The 7682-nt window shown below is 43.4% G+C and overlaps 1 long non-coding RNA gene across 1 annotated transcript; it reads left to right on the top strand.

The window, feature by feature from the left end:
• Window positions 1-5502: 5502 nt before the first annotated feature.
• LOC139531893 (uncharacterized) lies at window positions 5503-7235 on the top strand. The gene is made up of 2 exons (XR_011666453.1): window positions 5503-5936; window positions 6232-7235. It is a non-coding gene; the product is annotated as an uncharacterized lncRNA (long non-coding RNA).
• Window positions 7236-7682: the final 447 nt, after the last annotated feature.

Below are 7682 nucleotides of genomic sequence, written 5' to 3'. Positions count from 1 at the left end.
GACAACACTATATAAAGACAGACCTAAGACAACAACATAGCAAGGCAGCAACACATGACAACACAGCATGGTACAATAGCAACACAACATTAAAACAACATGGTAGCAACACAACAAGGCAGCAGCAAAACATGGTCGCAGCACAAAACATGGTACAAACATTAATGGGCACAGACAACAGCACAAAGGGCAAGAAGGTAGAGACAACAATACATCACGCAAAGCAGCCACAACTGTCAGTAAGAGTTTCCATGATTGAGTCTTTGAATGAAGAGATTGAGATGAAACTGTCCAGTTTGAGGGTTTTTGCAGCTCGTTCCAGTCGTAGCTGCAGCGAACTGAAAAGACGAGAGACCCAGGGATGTGTGTGCTTTGGGGACCTTTAACAGAATGTGACTGGCAGGTGTTGTATGTGGAGGATGAGGGATGCAGTAGATATCTCAGATAGAGGGGAGTGAGGCCAAAGAGGGTATTATAAATAAGCATCAACCAGTGGGTCTTGCGACAGGTATACAGAGATGACCAGTTTACAGAGGAGTATAGAGTGCAGTGATGTGTCCTATAAGGAGCATCGGTGGCAAATCTGATGGCTGAATGGTAAAGAACATCTAGCTCCTCGAGAGCACCCTTACCTGTCAATCTATAAATGACATCTCCGTAATCTAGCATGGGTAGGATGGTGATCTGAATCAGGGTTAGTTTGGCAGCTGGGGTGAAAGAGGAGCGATTATGAGAGGAAACCAAGTCTAGATTTAACTTTAGCCTGCAGCTTTGATATGTGCTGAGAGACGGACAGTGTATCCTCTAGCCATACTCCCAACTACTTGTATGAGGTGACTACCTCAAGCTATCAACCCTCAGAGGTAGTAATCACACCTGTGGGGAGAGGGGCATTTTTCAAGATGATTCTATACCATTTTACAGAGGCCAGTTCATGAAGGAAGGCATGCTCATTAAAGTTTTTTTAGCAAGCGTCTATGACAAATCAGGACGGGTCGTTTCACAGAGCAGCCATTACGAACACAGGCTGTAAAACAGTGATCACTAAGGTCATTACAGAAAACACCAGACTGATACCTATCATGATTATTTGTGAGGATAACAAAGAATGGAGAGAGATAGGTTTATGTGTTCATCTTATCATATTTCTCTAATGCCAAATGAGTGTGTCTTGTTTGCAACGAAACTGTCCTTGTTTGCAAATAATTACATCTGGGAATCTGAGCAAGGTACTTTCAAAAGTTAGGCCTACCTTTCCACCCTAGTCAGAGTAGCCCTACAGACGCAGAGAAATGTAAGCTTTAACTGCTGGCTACTCTTCTTCTTAACCCAATGAGAGAAGGTCACAAGTTTCCCTAAAAGCTGTCTGGGTTTAAACATCTTCTATTGTACAGAAAGTGAATAGCTTATTCAATTGACAGTGACAGAATTAGATTACTTCCCAAGCAAAGTACATTTTTTGTCTCCTTGGGCTATAGACAATGATGTCCCCATATGCATTGGAGTCACGTCATATTTTACAGCTTGTTTCTACCATTAAGCACCGCGGACCAAAGTGCTGTTATAGATCACCTTATATAATCCATTTTCTTTTCTTTAAAATGTTAAGTTAACAAGGGCCTGTGCTTTTTGCCATTTTCTTCAATAAAAGGTCGGCCTATGGCATACCCTCTCATACCCCCTCAATTCAAGTCTTGGTTTTAACTTAACAGCCCTTCACTGAAGAAGCCTTTGACTCTCCCCCTGAACTGCCACCGTAGACCTACACAGCACGGCCATTGGTTCGGCTACGGTTCCCCAAACTCGGTCCTGGGCTTTCTGAACTTGTCACCTTAACTTTAGGGAAGCTCAACTGCCATCATCCAGGCAAGAAGCATGCAGCAAGAAGCTGATCAACTCACCAAGGTATCAACATTTTCAGTCACAATTTGTCATTTACCTCATAATGACTTCCATGATATTGATAAAATGCCTGGTTTGTTCTAAGGTAACTTTAATAAGCTAAAACTGTACTTGCTTGTGAGTTGTTGCATTATTCAAGTGTGTAATATGGTTTGGGTACATTATTCAATAGGTGTAGCTAGCTAGCTAATATGTTTTAGAGGATATCTTGCTCGCATTGTTTAATAGTTTGCAAGCGTAATGGCTAGTCAATGCCTACTGGCTACTATGATACTGATATTTACAGTAAATGTGGTGCTGCAGAGCAAGAATGTCACATTGCCAGCCAAAACGAAAGGTAAGACAAGAATGTAATGTCAATTGAAAAGTTTAGGAACATATTACTGTATGTAAATTGAAATCTCGTTGCGCTGCCTCTCCTTATGTTTGTCAATGAGAATGGCCTCTTAGTGCTTTGGCAAAGCTCCCGGCTACTCTTCTTGACTCTGGTGTGGGCCTTTGGCAGGACCTTCTCTTCAAGCCTCAATGCTGCGCGACTTCATTGCCAGTTACAGTACATCATTCCAACACTTTTATTTTCATTTCAGAACGTTTCCTCTTGGACAGACTTTCTGTTCGACATCAACCGCAAAGCGTTTCCCACAAAACCGGCTAACAAGACCTTGGTATGATCTGCTCTGAGAGACCATGCCGGTTGCTCTACTCATTCTGTCTGCCTCCGAAAACGAGAGGTTTCCAGAGATGTGACTCTGTAACACCACCACCACCCAGTGAAGTCTCCAAGGACCTGGAGCTAGCAACGCTCTGTCAATCACACAGTAACATGCTGCTTTTGTGACAGACTGGCAGACGAAACATCTTTTATGGCTGTCGCCTTCTGCGGTGCCTGTTCCCTTGGAGCAGCCCGAGTAATATCAATGGAAAATGCAAAGGTTCATTTCCATTGTGTTCCCTCTTTGTGGAGATTCAAAACAGAGCACTGGTGGACGCGGCTATGCTCAAACAAACCGTATTCATTAAAACATGTTTCCCATCGATTGCACAGTAATTGTTCGCTGGCACTGTATCTGTTGACTGAACGTGACCAAAGTATTTTGGAAGCGGTTGAAAAAGAGGCCTAATTACCTTGAACGCTTCAAATGTTCAAAAAACCTTTCTAACAAGAGAGGAGAGACAAATAACAAACCCTCTGTTGCTGGTTCTCTGGCAGTGGGATGGCCATGCTTCGTCAAGCCTTGCTAGAGGATGGACTTACGAGCTAGCCCTATTTAACAGGTGAGCAAGCCGCCCATCCCTAAATCCCATAGAGGCTGTATCCATTACCAGATCTATGGGAGGTAAGCAGGAGGCAGAGGCCATGAAAGATCTGCTTCATTGCACAACACACTAACAAACTAGCACGCTAACAAGTTAATGTTACATTTAGCACATGCTATAAATGAGATAAACATGTAATCAAATGTCGTTATTTATACCAACATCTTTATGGTTGAGCATAATCTCTGATTAAAACTATGGGATACTATCGTAGGTTAACGGATATTGATTCCTCTGTTCTGTGTGAAGTAATCTACTGATGCATTATCAACAAAACACACCAACAATTTTTATGGCCAGAATATAATTTCAATATAATTTGTGAATGTGGTGAATCAAAAGCAACATGAATTTAGGTTCTGTGTACAAATATCTTTGCCAGAGATGCACACACAATGTACATCGCACTGCCTCGGAAAATACAAATATTATGCATTGGTGTAGAGACCTAGCTAATGCAAATGAGGGGCTGCTTTGCCTCTGGGGACGCCCTGTTTGATGGCTGTGGTCACTCCCCATATTTAATGACTCCCTGTGGTGTGCTTAGGGTGGTGAGTACTGGCTGCTCTCACTGACTCCTGGGTAAAACAAGGTGACATGGTTGCCCATGGGCTTTATGGGTGACTACTTATTGTCCGGAGAGGTCTAACTCACCGCTGACAAAGCTTGGAAGAAATACCTTCTGGCATGATTCTATATTTTCTCTTTTGAATAGCACTCATTTTACAAAAATATATTGCAAAATTCAGCACAGTTACCACAACAGGGAATAAAATGCAGAAGGTAAAAGCTCATCTGTGAGTAGAACAGCAGATGTAGGACAATATCTGTGAGACAAATACAACTCACGCATTAAAAAGTTGTACCCAAACAGGCTTCAGCCCAGCTTGAACAAAATGGGAATCAACTCAAGCATTGTTCAATGGGAATATCCCCTCCTCCCCTTACTTTTTCTAATTAAGAGGAAAGAGCCCTACTCTAAACTCTTGTATAGTCTTACCTCTACTCTAGTTTCATGAACACAATCCCATCCTATTAAAAAATTGGCAATGGAGTGTGCAGCACATTGGGCTGCGATGGGAGCTGGATCAGAGTGATGTGAGTTTTCTTTGCTCAGTTATTAATAATTAAATGACTTTCGTATATAGGAAGCATTCACTTCCGACTTAATTTTTGTTTGGTCTGTCTGCCACCACCAGCCAAACAAACGTGACAGCTCTAACTGCTAATTGCTAAAGCCTACACTAGCTAGTGCCAGTGGATCCTATTGATTCCTCATCCTAACATGTCAAACAACTTGAATCACACGTGGACATTCAATGGAGATAGTGTGTTGCATTAGAGGGTAACAGTACCCCTGTCTTCCTGTAGCATGGTGGCTAACTGTAGTGGTGTGTCCCTTTCTGATGTCATACTGTACTCTTCCAGAGGTGCTGGGACTTCTCTTCTGATGCTGTCTCTTGTCTAGTGAGGTGGTGACAAGGGGGAAATTGGTCGGTCGATTAGAAGAGGAGCAAAAGTTCAATCATGCCAAAAGTGTGTTCACTTTGAAAAAACAGCTCCAATAGATGTAATTAAATCTCAGGTTTAAAAAGCAAAGACAGCATTTGTTTAAAGGAATCGATAATGGCGGATTGACAAGACAAAGGAGAATGATTCATCAACATGGAGGCAAAATGGACCACTTAAGCAAACACACCATGCATTAACACATCAAAGGAATTGCGCTGAGACCAAAGACATAGGCATGACAATCCACATAACGACAAGGACTACTACCAAGGCGGTAGTTATTGCATTTTTTTCTATGTACTACTTTAGTATGTATGAATGTGTGGGGGTTTGTCATATCAATGACTGAACTCACATCAATCTAGAAAAACAATATGTATCTCTTTAGGGTTAAAGACTCAATGCTCTATGCACTGAAGGAACATGATTAATTGAATTGGACTTGATTACGATGACATGATGAATCATTTACTTACACTCAAAGATAGTTATACATCAACTCATCCTATCGTAAAGCACTATAGGGACCAATCAATACCCATTTCAACTTTTCAACCAGATTTCAAACAAACAAAAATGTAGAACCAAATACAAAGGGACTATGTAAGCCCCAAGCCTGGCTGGCTGGTAGCCAGGACAAGCTAATTCATTTGGCTTGGTCTCAGTGGTTAGATACTTAGCATATCAATGACCCTGCCAAAAAAAACAGATTGGGCAAAGCAAGTGACTAACAAAGTAAGGTAATGGAAAAATTAGGGTCATGGGGTTCAAGTCCTGTACATAGCCTACATTCGCTCCAGTAAGTCACCAAAATGGGAAGATAGTCTACTGTAGCACTGTGATTTATGTTTAGTTGTGTGATCTGAAGGACATCGTACGCAACTGAGAATCAGTTGGGCTGATCTTGGATAATGATCTTGGATAATGAGAAGAAGTATAACATTGTGGGCTCTGGAGCAACGAACCGCCCTTGCTGTCTCTGCCAGGCCGGTTCCCCTCTCTCCACTGGGATTCTCTGCCTCTAACCCTGTTACAGGGGCTGAGTCACTGGCTTGCTGGTGCTCTTTCATGCCGTCCCTAGGAGGGGTGCGTCACTTGAGTGGGTTGAGTTACTGACGTGATCTTCCTGTCTGGGTTGGCGCCCCCCCTTGGTTTGTGCTGTGGTGGAGACCTTTGTGGGCTATACTCGGCCTTGTCTCAGGATTGTAAGTTGGTGGTTGAGGATTTCCCTCTAGTGGTGCGGGGGCTGTGCTTTGGCAAAGTGGGTGGGGTTATATCCTTCCTATTTGGCCCTGTCCGGGGGTTTCTTCGGATGGGGCCACAGTGTCTCCTGACCGCTCCTGTCTCAGCCTCCAGTATTTATGCTGCAGTAGTTTGTGTCGGGGGGCTAGGGTCAGTTGGTTACCTGGAGTACTTCTCCTGTCTTATCCAGTGTCCTGTGTGAATTTAAGTATGCTCTCTCTAATTCTCTCGTTCTCTCTTTCTCTCTGAGAACCTGAGCCCTAGGACCATACGTCAGGACTACCGGGCATGATGACACCTTGCTGTCCCCAGTCCGCCTGGCCTTGCTGCTATTCCAGTTTCAACTGTTCTGCCTGTGGTTACGGAACCCCTACCTGTCCCAGACCTGCTGTTTTCAACTCTTAATGATCGGCTATGAAAAGCCAACTGAGATTTATTCCTGATTATTATTTGACCATGCTTGTCATTTATGAACATTTTGAAAATCTTGGCTCTCTCTAATTTTCTCCTTCTCTCTTTCTTTCTCTCGGAGGACCTGAGCCCTAGGACCATACGTCGGGACTACCGGCCGTGGTGACTCCTTGCTGTCCCCAGTCCGCCTGGCCTTGCTGCTATTCCAGTTTCAACTGTTCTGCCTGCGGTTATGGAACCCCTACCTGTCCCAGACCTGCTGTTTTCAACTCTTAATGATCGGCTATGAAAAGCCAACTGAGATTTATTCCTGATTATTATTTGACCATGCTTGTCATTTATGGAAATTTTGAAAATCTTGGCTCTCTCTAATTTTCTCCTCTCTTTCTTTCTCTCGGAGGACCTGGGCCCTAGGACCATGCGTCGGGACTGCCGCCCGTGGTGACTCCTTGCTGTCCCCAGTCCGCCTGGCCTTGCTGCTATTCCAGTTTCAGCTGTTCTGCCTGCGGTTATGGAACCGCCACCTGTCCCAGACCTGTTGTTTTTCAACTCTTGATGATCGGCTATGAAAAGCCAACTGAAAATTATTCATGATTATTATTTGACCATGCTTGTCACTTATGAACATTTTTGAACATCTTGGCATAGTTCTGTTATAATCTCCACCCGGCACAGCCAGAAGAGGACTGGCCACCCCTCATAGCCTGGTTCCTCTCTAGGTTTCTTCCTAGGTTTTGGCCTTTCTAGGGAGTTTTTCCTAGCCACCGTGCTTCTACACCTGCATTACTAGCTGTTTGGGGTTTTAGGCTGGGTGTCTGTACAGCACTTCGAGATATTAGCTGATGTACGAAGGGCTATATAAAATAAAATTGAATGATTGATTGAATTGCCTTTCTCCTCTCTCTTGATTATTTGTGAGTCGGTGTTAACACTGTTTTTCTACTGCATGCCCACTAGGACCAAAAGTCTGCCACGGCCTGCCTGCTTTGTTTTTGGGGTCCACTGAAGCAGAAAGATGGGCTCTTAGCACATTCCCTGCATTGGACTTTGCTGGGAGCTTTCTCCTCATCTTCTGACTGACTGTTTTTGCTTCTATTCCCATCGTTTTTTCTTATTTTCTTTTCTCTTCTTTTTCGGCAGGTGTTTTTTGCTGCTTCTTACGGCGTCTTTGATTGGGAGTTAATTGTAAGAAGATCCTTAACTGCTTTGACCTGTTAGTCATTTTTCTGTTGTATTTGTGTGTGCAACATCTGCATTAAATGGGTAGATTAGAGACACTGAGGAAATGTTATGCTTTA

The sequence above is a fragment of the Salvelinus alpinus genome, chromosome 10, assembly GCF_045679555.1.
Source record: "Salvelinus alpinus chromosome 10, SLU_Salpinus.1, whole genome shotgun sequence".
NCBI lineage: Eukaryota > Metazoa > Chordata > Actinopteri > Salmoniformes > Salmonidae > Salvelinus > Salvelinus alpinus.
The sequence above is the reverse complement of the archived record's forward strand: the minus strand, read 5'-3'. Positions and strand labels throughout refer to the sequence as shown.